General features: G+C 36.9%; 1 pseudogene; it reads left to right on the forward strand.

Moving 5' to 3' along the window:
• Window positions 1–4,892: 4,892 nt before the first annotated feature.
• On the forward strand, window positions 4,893–9,259 carry LOC141422373 (olfactory receptor 10V1-like; annotated as a pseudogene).
• The last annotated feature ends 3,737 nt before the right edge of the window (window positions 9,260–12,996 follow it).

Raw genomic sequence — 12,996 nt, forward strand, 5'->3', positions numbered from 1 at the left:
AGTAGAAACCAAAAGAGATAAGGAGTAGCTATACTAATATCAGAAAAAATAAACTTTAAATTAAAAATTGTAAAGGGAGACACAGAGGGCATTGTATTTGATAAAGAGGTCAGTTCAAAAAGAGGACATAGATTTAAGAATGGGTATATACCCAGCATTGGGTTACCTACATACATAAAGCAAATATTAGTTTATCTGAATAGAGCAAGAGAGATCATGGTCCAATAATAGTAAATGACTTTAAAACACCACTTTTAGAAGAGTCTCACTTTTACTCTGTCTGGATAGATCATCCATACAAAAAAAATAAACAAGAAAACAGAGTTAAAATACCCTGTAGACTAAATGGACTTAACAGACTGCACACAACTACACACAGAACACACTCCATAGGCTAGATCACATATTTAGGCCATAAAACAAATCATTATAAATTGAAGAAGATTGAAATCACATCAAATATATACAATGGTATAAAAATAAAAATAACAGGAGGGACATCAGAAAATTTGCAATACATGGAAATTAAACAACATGATCAACCACTGTCAATGAATAAATTAGCAGGGTAATTAAAAAATCTTCAAACAACTGAAAATAGAAACACAGCATACTAAAACCTATGGGATACAGCTAAAGCAGTGTCAAGAGAGAATTTTATAGCAATAAATGGCTAAGTAAAAAGCAGAATATCTCAAATAAAAAACCTAACAATGAAACTTAAGAAACTAGCAAAATAAAAACAAACCAAACCCCAAATAAGAAGAAGAAAAGAAATTTTTATCAATTTGCAATTAGGAAATGCACCAAAATATATTATATCAATAAAGTGTCAGAATAAAATAATATTTAATCTTAAGAGTTGTCATATACTTCAGCAGAGATTTTTAAAATAAAATTTCTGAATAAAACAGGAATAGAAAAAAATGTTTAAATATATAATGGTTAACTTGTAGTCAATTTTGTAAATATTTACCATGCACTTGTTGCATGCCAGAAACTGGAAGTACAATGGTGAATAAATCAGAAAAGATTTCTGCATTTGTGTTTGTATTACTGAATGCTTCTTCTGAATGAGGAGCTTTGTAGATATTTCGCATGTATCATTTAATATTCGTGATTACATTAGGAAGGAGGTGCTGTTACTACCCTCATTCTTCAGATAAGGAAGTTGATGACAAAAATATAAAGGAACTCACTCATGTTCACACAACTAGTAAATAATGTCATCAAAATGCAGAGCTACTCTATTCCACACTGAAGCAGGAGTGAGCAAACTACAGCTCCCAGGCCAAATCTATAGACTGCTTGCTTGTGTAAGTAAAGTTTTATTGGAACACAGCCATAGTCATTCCTTTACCTGTTATTCATGGTAGCTTTCATTTACTACAGCAGAGCTGAGAAATTGTGACAGAGATGGTATGGTCCATAAAACCTAAAATATTTGCTCTCTGGTACTTCACAGAAAAAGTTTGCTAACCATTGCTATGGTGTCAGCCCTCTTATATACAGATTCTTCATCTGACAATGGCTATATTAAAATACACAGCAGGTATCACCTTCAATGGTGAAAAAACCAAGTCATGCTTATAAAACATTAGGAACTAGAACAGGACATCCACTACTACCATGGTTAGTCAACACTTTTTGGCGAATCTAAATAATGCAGTAAGATGAGAAAAGGAAATAATTGGTCTCATATAAATATGATTTTATACCTAGAAACTGTAAGGAATTTAAACTAAAAACTAGTATTTTTATTAAAAGAGTTAGGTAGGTCTGGGATGAGGCCTGAGATTCTGCATGTGGACCAGGCTCCCAACTGATCCTGACACTACTGGTTCCTGTACCATCCTTGAATAGAAAGTGTATCCATTATAAATTCAGTGGTGTTGAGTGTAGCTTTAAAGTCCACCAAATTGAGTTCTATTCCTAGCTCTCCTTCTTTTCAAGATACCTAATTTTGGTCAAGTTGTTTAGTTCTGGAAGCCCAGTTCCATTATCTGTGATATGGAGACAATAATGAGTAATAACACAAGTAGCTTGGAAAGCAGATAATTTGTCTGGGCTAATAGTTGCCAGCTTGACTAATATCTCTCACAAGTCACATTTCCTTTGGATTTCTATTTTGGTGAGTAGTGGAAATGAAGAGAGTAGTGGAAAACATTCCAACAATCTTTTTTGTTTGTTTTTTACAAACCCATCACACATAGTAATTTGCTAGCTAGAGAACAGCTCCACTCATTTTTTCCCTCATGCTTACACAGACCTCCATCTCTTTGAATACCTTACTTCAGTGGAAGTATGAGTAGGGTGAACCTGTTTTGGGGGCTAGTAGTGTTCCCCAACCTTTTGAAGTCCCAATTTGTTGGCTACCACCTCACTTCTGTTTTACTCTATTCTCTGCACCATAGTTAGTGACTTCCTTAAGACACAAGGCTAACATATCACTCTCCTTAAAACCTCTAGTGGTTTTCATAAAAATTACAATGAAATCCTGACTTATAATTTGGTCCTCAACATCCTGCATTATCTTCAGCTACCTTCCTCTCTAGCTTCCCTTGAGGACTATCGCACAAGCTGGTTCCTCCCCCATGATGCTCTTTCTGGGCTCTTTTATTTTGTTTTCTCAGGTCTCTGTTCAAAGTCATTTTCCTAGACAGATCTTCCTCCAACTCCTTTAGTTAGAGTTGCCCACTCCAGCTCCCCTCACTCTCTATTTTATTGCCCTCCTTTGTTTTCCACATAGCGCTTACTATCTACAATGTTCATTTATTTTTCTTGTTTATTATCTGTTCTCTCTCACTAGGATATAAGCTTCATTGGGTTAAGGACTTTTTCCACTTTGTTTACTCTTTTATCTTTACTCCCAAGATTAATGACAGAAATACAAAGTCAGGATGTGTTCAATAAATAAATGTTAAGTAAAGGAAGTCAGTGGGGGTTCCTGTTATGAAAAGATGTGATGTGGTTAACATTGTTCTCCAGCATCCCTCAGAGAGAAGTTTCAAGACTCCAGAATTTCTGTCTCACTGGTCCTCTAGATGAGATGTAATGTCTCCAAAGCTCTGAAGGAAAGAAATGCTTGAGAAAATGCCTGATAACCTAAGCTCCTGGTTTTTCTATCAGCCCAAGGTAAGGTTTAGCTAGTGTTTGGACAAAGCTCTAATAATGGGCTCCCTCTTTCTTTCTTTCCTTTTTTTTAAATTTAGAAAATTAAATTTATACAACATTATAAAAATCAATGTAAAGGTTCTTATTTCTCTGAATAACACATATTTACAACTATCTATGTTCCCTTATGACCTTTGCCCAGTTACAAAAAAAATTAGCCTTGTTTATTCTCAAACCGATATTCCTTCCCACATTTCACTGCTGTCTTCTGGTTTCTTTTCTTATTGATTTCTTTTAATCCATTGAATTAACAAACTGTATTATTTAATTTTCTTCAACAGTTGGCTGTTTTAGTTCCTTGTGGGTTGAGTAATTTGCTTCTTTTTTCTAGAAGCAGAAGCAATGCTGCTAGAAGTAGTTTTTTTTTTGGCGGTGCTGGGATTTGAACTCAGAGCCTCACGCTTGCTAGGCAGGTGCTCTTACTGGTTGAACCACTGCTCCAGCCCAGCCCCCAGAAATAGCTTTATATGAATCCTTTTTTCATTTTGTTTACTTAGAGTTTATTCCCACCAATCTCAGAAATATTAGGTACACATTTTATTTTTGAGATTTCTTGTTCTCAACTGGTTGGTGATGTGTTTTCTCCTATAGATAAAATGTAGCAAATCATTGTTTTCCTACAAGTTCATGTATACAATGCTGAAACTCAGAAAATCAACAAATGTAAGGACATAGTTATGGTAGGTTGACATAGAGTACTGGGTAAGTATGCAATCTGTAATCCTTCGGCTGGAGTTAAAATCTGTGCTTTGCTTTTTTCATTTGTGAAATGAAAATAATGGCATCTACTTTCCTTTATGAAGAATACATGAGTTAATTGGCGGAAAGTGCTTGCAATAGTGTCTGGTATGAGATAAACATTACTCATTTGTCATTATTCAGTAGTCATCATTAGTTGCAATATATGTAACATCAGCAGGAACTCAATTCATGTTAGCTAGTATTTCTTTTTCACATTTTTTCCTGTTGGCTTTGTTGGTATAAGTATTAAAGCAAAATTGACTTGTGCTTACCATAGGCAAACTGTGTGTATAAAGACAAACAAAATGTAGAAATTGTCCTCAAGGAAGCTAGAAGTGTACACATAGTCTAGCCAGTGAGACAGATATATACACAAATAACATAAGAGCAAATGAGGTAGTGAAGGGGATGTGTTGACCATGTACTAAGTGTGAAATAGCCAATTTTGAGTTTTCATGTCTGCTTTTTCAAATGAAGTGCTCAGTGCTTCTGGCTATGGTGGCTTTGGTTGGGCTGTTTCCATAGCATGGTTGATGTGCAGGGACTATTGCTCTGTAGTAGGCATTTGGGAAAAGTAAGGAGGCAAAAAAAAAAAAAACTTCAATTCAGGATTGATTGATGATAAGCTATCTAAATGAAGGACTAGCTATATATTTAAGCAATGACACATCTCTTACTGAAAATATAGTGATCAATTGTGATTAGATGAACACTTAAGAGATTTCATATGGTTTTTGTTACTTTGTTCTAAAAATTTGTGAACTGCTGTACTTCACAATTTAGGGACAACACTTCTTGTCTCTTTCTACCATGCTGTGTTAATTACAATTATGAGCATTGATGTTTAGTAAAGAATATTGTAAAACAAAAAGCAAGAAAATGTTTAAGGTTTATCATTTATAGTCTGGATTCTGTTTACTGTGATCATAATCTCTTACATCATCTTTTATTTACTATTATGTCACAAATATGTTCATGTTATTATACTGCCTTTATAAATATAATTTAAAATAATTACATATTATCTGATCTGCTGACTCTACTATTCTATATTAGGTTATTTTCATTGTTCCCATTAAACTTATGATTTTTACCTTGGATCTAAAGGTTTTTGTTTTTGTTATTGTTATATTTTAGGTTCATGTCTTAAGTTTAGATTTCTGGAGTATACTGAGTAAATTTAAAGTAAATATGTTAATTTTTTGAGACAAGGTCTCATCGTATATCCATGCCGGCCTGGAACTCAAAATCTTGCTGCTTCTTCTTCCCTAGTATTAGAATTATAGGTATGATCACCATACCTGGCAAAATGTTAAGTTTTTAAGTTGGAAAATCTCAAACCTACACATATGAAAAGAATGGAAAATTGTCAGTATTTTGACAAGATATGAGCATTTAAAAATATTTTTAGTTTATTTTCCTAAAGCTTTGAGACTTTCACCTCTCCATCAATGACCTGTGAATGCTTGTTTCTCCAGGATTTCACTAGCAACTAGGATCCTTAAAAAAAAGAAAACAAGTACAATGTTAAAAATTGGCTCAGTTGGTGAATAAGCAAAAATATGTACTTTGTATATGTGTATGAAGCTAGAACAATCAAACCTGTTGAAACTGTTCTAAGAAGTGGGGAGAGAAATGGGAAAGACTGATAGAGGATGAATCTAATAAAGATACATTGTAAGCACATATGTAAATGCAACAATGAACCACCCTGTACAGCTAATACATGCTATAAAAATGTAAAATTATGCTTGTTGAATATTTTAATTTCCATTTTGACACCATTCCTCTATTTTAGCAGAATAGTGGTTTTGGCCTGGCCCAGCCTTTCTTAGTATCCTGTTACACTACTATAGGTATGCTTTATACACTATTATATACAATGCTATTATAGTATTCTCAGTATATTAATTTCAGTATTTGAAAAGATCAATGTACAGACCACTCTGCTGCTACCTTTAGCCATTTGAACCAAACTGAAAAGATCAATCACAAACATAGGGAAATATGTGTATGCACATGCAAGTCTTCCTTGAAAACAATTAAAGCTCAATAACACTTAAAAATCAACAAAGGTGTGGTTGGTGACATGGGGCAGTGGAGCATATTTGTTGAATTATTTCCTGAAGTTATACCCTAGCAAGCTATGCTACTTTCATATATAAAATTGGTTTGTGAAGCAGGCTGTAATAATTGACTGTGATACTGCAAGAATAAGTTCTTTTACTTTTCAAACTTATAGTCAGAGTGGAGTAATATGACTTAAATAGTATTTAAGAGAGGTTAATCTAAATGTATGGGTAAATTGGGTTTGTAAATGGATGAGCCTTGAACTAGGAGGATGAAAGTCCTGTCTAAGGTGAACATGGTAACACAGATGAAGGAAAGTGAACATATGAAAGAAGGGAAAATAAGAGTAGGGTTTAATATTTGACACAACAAAATAAAATAAAACCAAAACAGGATTGTTGAAGGGTTAAGGAAAAAGAAAAACCCCAAAATTCTGAGCTTGAGGAATAAGGAGGATAACAATGTGAGCTATTTAATTTCTCTGGGTTTCCGGTTTCCACACTTACAAAATGGGTAAAGAGGATGTCTATGTTGCTTGTCTTCTGGAGTTGATGTGAGAATCATGTGCTGTTTGTAGAAATATATATTGTTAAGCTGTTCTTGGGGTGAGTAGGTAATCATAGTAATGAAGAGGCATAATGATGAGGAAGGTTTGCTATAAAAAGGAGGCTGATTGGGAACAAAGATCAAAGACAGAATGGAGTAAGAAGAAAACACTTACTGAGAACCTATTGTATGCTTGGCATTGAGTGTGGTGCTTTCAGACATGGGGGTCTCATTTAATTTTCACAACTCTGAGGTGGGTGTTATACTTTTCTGACTTATATGCAAAAATGCTGAAGTGTATAATTTCTGCAAGGTCACCCAGCTAGTAAATTAAGCAGTGGGGGTGTCAGGCTAACACTCAAAGGAAACATTGAGGATCAGTACTCAGTGATTGCAGATTGCTTTTTTTAAATAAAGCCGGACCTGTTCCAGGCTCAATGACACAGAAGAGTGACTTTGCCCATGCCTTCTTTCATTGAACTAAGTGTGATGGAAGAGGAAAACCAAACAGAAGTGGCACACTTCCATTTCTGCCCCTTTTCAACAGACCGGACAGTGGCTTCTTTTATATTTGTGGGCTTCTTGCTGTTGTACTTAGGAAGCCTCATTGGAAATCTCACCATTGGGCTCACAGTCTGGCAAGCCCACTCCCTCCTTACCCCAATGTACTTCTTCCTTTTTGTATTGATTGTGTTGGCTATTCCACCAACATAGCTCCATTGACTCTAACTAGCATCCTTTCCATGGGGATGATGTTGATCTCCCTACCTGGCTTTGGGGCCCAGATGTTTGTCATCTTTCTGGGATGATCTGACTGTGTCCTTCTTGCTGTCATGGCCTATGACAAGTATGGGGCCATTTGTCATCCATTGTCATAAATTGGCAGCTCTGTGGGCAGATAACTTTAGGTTCTTTGGGGCTAGACTTCCTGTTGTCACTGGCTTTGACCATTTTGATATGCCATCTTCCATTCTGTGGCCACAATGAAATCTGCCACTTCTGTGACATGGCCACAGTCATGTGCCTGGCTTATGCAGACACTCACATCCATGAGGCAGCGCTCTTTGCCATCAGTGTGGCTGCTGTGGCCATCCCCTTCCTCCTTATCTGTCTCTCCTATGGTAGCATTGTGGCTATCATCTTGAGGATAAATTTAGCAGAAGGGAAGCACTGGGTCTTCTCCACCTATTCCTCCCATCTCCTTGTGGTTCTCCTGCAGTATGGGTGTTAGATCCTCATCTACCTTCGCCTCAGCTGTAGTTATTCCCAGAGGAGGGCCAGGCTCTATCTGTTGTCTATACCTTTCTCTCACCAGTGCTGAACCCTTTGATCTGCAGCATGAGCAACCAAGAGTGACTGATGCAGTAAAGAGTTGTATAGTAAGAATATTCTGGTTTAGGAAGCAAGAAATAGCCCTTCTTAGAAAAAATTTTACTGAAACTTTAGGGACAAGATCTGGAGGAAAGGAAGCCCAAAAGATAAAAATGGAAGGAGTGTGGCAACAATAGTGTTCACGATTGTTTTGGCCTTGAAATGCCAATCAACCTGATTCCTCTACTTTTCATTAGATTCCAGTGATGAAGCTTTGCATTGGCTCCTGTCACCTTAATATGCCTCCTTTTCTCCAATAGGGCTTTGAATATGCCCTGTGCCTACTGGTACAGGCAAGTTGGAGATGAAAAGAAGGAACAAATAGATGGGTAGGGCAGTGACAGCAGGTAATAGAGTGAATGTCACCCTGACACCTCTTCTAAGGCATGTAGACCCAGTGGATCCACATATCCAAATATCCCTTTTTACCTCTCTGTCATGTAAATCCTGATCAAGTTATACTGTCTTAATAAAGTCTGGCCACTCTCTGACAGCAATATTTCTTTTTTCACTAAATAATACTTCTTTTTACACAACTAACCTTAATATGTCTTGGTATTGCATCTATAATAAGTCTTCCCCTTGGAAAAGAAAAGATGGTTTATGCTTTCTTTACATTTTCTTGCACAGTGCTAAACCAATAGTAGGTGTTTAGTCATAGGGTCCAGGGCACAAACTTGAGCCCTAATCTTTCCTTTATGTTAAAAGGATATAATATAATGAAAGATCTCCTACCTCAAGGGATTGGAATGCTAGTCAAGTGAGATAGCAGATATGTCTTTGCTCTAAGCCATTCTCTTTGCAGTCACCTTGCAATCACCTTGGATTCCAGGAAAGACAGAACTGAATGACAAGGGACAGAAACTACTCCCAACAGTAGAGCCTCCTCAGGATGGACCACCTGCCAGAGGACAATGATTCTGGATAATAACATCTCTGGTTTTTTTGACGGCACTAGGGTTTGAACTCAGGGCCTCATGCTTGTGCTCTACCATCTGAATCACTCCAGCAGCACTTGGATAACAACTCTGGAACAATCCCAGAACAAGGACTGAGATTACGACCAACTGGGCCACATTTGTGACCGTAACTGTTTAACTATGCATACCTTTGCCCCTGCCCCCAGTTCTTTTGTCTACTTGAACCTATAGCTTACTTTTGTAGCCCAGCAGATGGTTGAAGGTGGGCTGAGTGCACACTCTGCCTCTTCCCATGGCATGTCCCAAGCCTTGTAATTAATCACCTTTCCTTGCCTCCAAAAAGAAAAAAATCCCAGCTTAGCCACTTGGACAAGTCTATTTATTTCTGTGAATTGTGGTTTCCTCATCTGAACAGTTGAAGTATTGAATACTGCCTAGTGTATCCAGTAAAGAATCATAAATTAAAATGAAATAGAAACATGCCTTCATAAACGTTGAATTCTATGGTCAGTGTTACCATCCTCCTCATCCTTTGATTCTCCATCACTCTGACATGTCTTTATCCTGGCTGCCATTCCCGCACCTGCTCTGTAGAGGGAGACCATGGGGCTTTTCCACCTGTTCCTTCTACATGACTGTGGTTCTCTTCCAGAACAGATGAACAAGTCTCATCTGCTTGTGCCCCAATGCCAGCTAGCGTCTGGAGAGGGGCCAGGTAGTATCTGTGGTTTACACATTCCTCACTCTTGTGTTTACCCCCTTGCTCTACAAGGGAGTTCCTACAACACTAGGAACCAAGAGCTCAAGGATACTCTTAGAAAAAGAAAAAATTTTGCTGGGCACTGGTGGCTTAATCCTGTGATCCTAGCTACTTGGGAGGCAGAGATTAGGCTGTCAAAGACAGCCCAGGCAAATAATTTGTAAGACTCTTATTTGGAAAACACCCAACCCAAAAAAAGGCTGTTGGAGTGGCTCAAGTGGTAGAGTACTTGCCTAGCAAGCATGACTCCCCAAATTCAAGCCCTAATACCAAGGAAAAAGAAATATTAAGGTTCTTGCTGCTCAGAACACATTGACTCTTGGAATAGTGTTGACCAAGTAGCTCTTCCTCTATGGAAAAGAAAGTTGGATGGACTAAACAAAGGGCTAGAAGCTAAAGAGACAAAGACCTCTAAGTTTTAGGAATTATTGCAAATTCTACTGCTGTTATTTTGTTGCTGTGTGTCCATATTTATAATCCTTCTTCATCTCTGTAGTCTCTTGCTTTGTGAGGCCTGTTCAAAGAGCTATCCAGTGAGATTGCAAAGTACTATTTCAGTTGCAGCAACTGATCCCTGGGTTTCATTTTCACTCTATTTCTCTCCAGAAACAGAATCCAGTTCTTCCTTTTCTGAAAGTTTATTTAGAATCTTTAAATGGACACAAGGTTCCAACAGCACAAAGATCACAGAATTCTCAAATGCTGCTGAAGTGAAGTGTTATCATGAGAAACTATATCATCTCTTCTCAAACAGTACAAATCAGATTTTTTTTTTGAGTGCTGGGGATCAAATTCAAGTCCTCGCACATGTTAGGTAATCACTCTCCACCACTGAGTTCCATCTCTAGGTTATATAAATCAAAATTCTGACAAAAATCACAAGTCTACTTCCCGTGAGTGAATTTCATGGCTAACTAAGGGAAAAGTGGTCCATTTCTTCTTGAAGACTCACAAGCACATTGCCTCAGAAGTTCTAGAGTGAAACATTCTTTCTGGAGTGGGACTTGTGGGGTCATTTGATTATGAGAAGTTTTTCATTTTTTTAACCTATTACCTTAACCCAGTGAAGAGAATCTTCTGGGAATACACTCGTGTTGGCTGTGTAAGAATCAAGAGAAAAGAAATAGTATCAGATAGAATGATCCATCAGCTATTCAAAACACAATAGTCACATGATGCAATAATTATGTTTAAAGAGAAATTCACTGCTCACTATTACTGATCTTGCTCTTAGCAAGGAAACTGAAGATCTTTTGGGCACATGGAATTTACTGGAACATCTCAGTCCATTGCTCCTCAAGAGATGGTACAAATCGAGGCCTCTAAATCAACAGGATAGTGGCTAGCCCTCCTCAGGCCATAGAGACACAGCACACACTTGTGTATGGTGCCCATTGTGATTTATAGTTTCAATTAAGAAAACCAGCTTGAAATGTTGGGTTCAGCTTGAAGCACACAGTGAACCATCTGGGAATGTGGAGAGAGCATCCTGGGAGAAAATGATGCATTGGTTATAGGAATATCCTCATGGCCTTCTCAGATAGCACCACCTTCTCTTCCAAACTAATTGAAGTCTTACTCTAGAAAATGGGCCACTTGCTGAGGAGTGAGTAGATTTTTCTCCCCAAAGCTTTAAAAAATGCACATTTTCTTAGCATCTATAAGGTACAAGGCCTGTTACATTCATCAAATATAAAAATATAGGACTGTGTGGAAAAGAAAGGAGGAGAAAGAGAGAGACAGAATATATATATATATATATATATATATATATATATATATAGAGAGAGAGAGAGAGAGAGAGAGAGAGAGAGATGGAGAAAAAATGAGTAATTTAAAGGAAGAACAGAAGAGGAATATATATGTATATTTTATGACTGGAATTACTACCTTCTGTGTTATTCAGAGATGATTGCAGGTATCAAGTTTAAGGTACTTTCCAAACAAAGTACCTTAAACATGGAGAAAAAAATTTTAAACAATGTTTAAAATATAGCTAGGTCTAGGAGCAACTATCTAGACACCATCAATAGCTATAGCAAGGTAGCAGGTTATAAAATCAACATAGAAAAATCATTAGCATTTCTATACACTAATAATGAACAAACTGAGAAAGAATATATGAAAACAATTCCATTTACAATAGTCTCAAAAAAAATCAAATACCTAGGTGTAAACCTGACAAAGTATTGAACGACCTCTACAAGGAAAACTATAAACTTCTGAAGAAAGAGATTGAGGAAGACTGTCGAAAGTGGAGAGATCTCCCATGCTCATGGATTGGTAGAATCAACATAGTAAAAATGTCTATACTCCCAAAAGTAATCTACATGTTTCATGCAATTCCCATCAAAATTCCAATGACATTCATTAAAGAGATTGAAAAAATCTACCATTAAATTTATATGGAAACACAAGAGGCCACGAATAGCAAGGCAATACTCAGTCAAAAGAACAATGCTGTAAGTATCACGAAACCTGACTTCAAATTATATTAAAAGCAATAACAATAAAAACAGCATGGTACTGGCACAAAAACAGACATGAAGACCAGTGGAACAGAATAGAGGACCTGGATATGAAGCCACACAACTATAACCAACTTGTCTTTGACAAAGGCACTAAAAATACATGATGGAGAAAAGACAGCCTCTTCAACAAAAACTGCTGGGGAAACCTGGTTAGCAGTCTGCAAAAAATTGAAACTAGATCCATGTATATCACCCTCTACCAATATTAACTCAAAATATATCAAGGATCTTAATATCAGACCACAAACTCTAAAGTTGATACAGAAAAGAGTTGGAAATACTCTGGAATTAATAGGTATAAGCAAGAACTTTCTCAATGGATCCCCAGCAGCTCAGCAACTAAGAGATAGCATAGATCAATGGGACTTCATAAAACTAAAAAGCTTCTGCTCAACAAAGGAAATGGTCTCTAAACTGAAGAGAACACCTACAGAGTGGAAGAAAATATTTGCCAGCTACACATCAGACAAAGGACTGATAACCAGAATATATAGGGAACTTAAAAAACTAAATTATCCCAAAACTAATGAACCAATAAAGAAATGGGCAAGTGAACTAAACAGAACTTTCTCAAAAGAAGAAATTCAAATGGCCAAAAAACACACGAAAAAATGCTCACCATCTCTAGCAATAAAGCAAATGCAAATTAAAGCCATACTAAGATTCCACCACACCCCTGTTAGAATAGCCATCATTAGCAACACCACTAACAACAGGTGCTGGTGAGGATGCGGGGGAAAAAGGAACCCTCTTACACTGCTGGTGGGATTGTAAACTAGTACAGCCACCCTGGAAAAAATTTGGAGGCTACTTAAAAAGCTAGACATTGATCTACCATTTGATCCAGCAATACCACTCTTGGGGATATACCCAAAAGACTGTG

This window comes from Castor canadensis, chromosome 1 (genome assembly GCF_047511655.1).
Source record: "Castor canadensis chromosome 1, mCasCan1.hap1v2, whole genome shotgun sequence".
Classification (NCBI taxonomy): domain Eukaryota; kingdom Metazoa; phylum Chordata; class Mammalia; order Rodentia; family Castoridae; genus Castor; species Castor canadensis.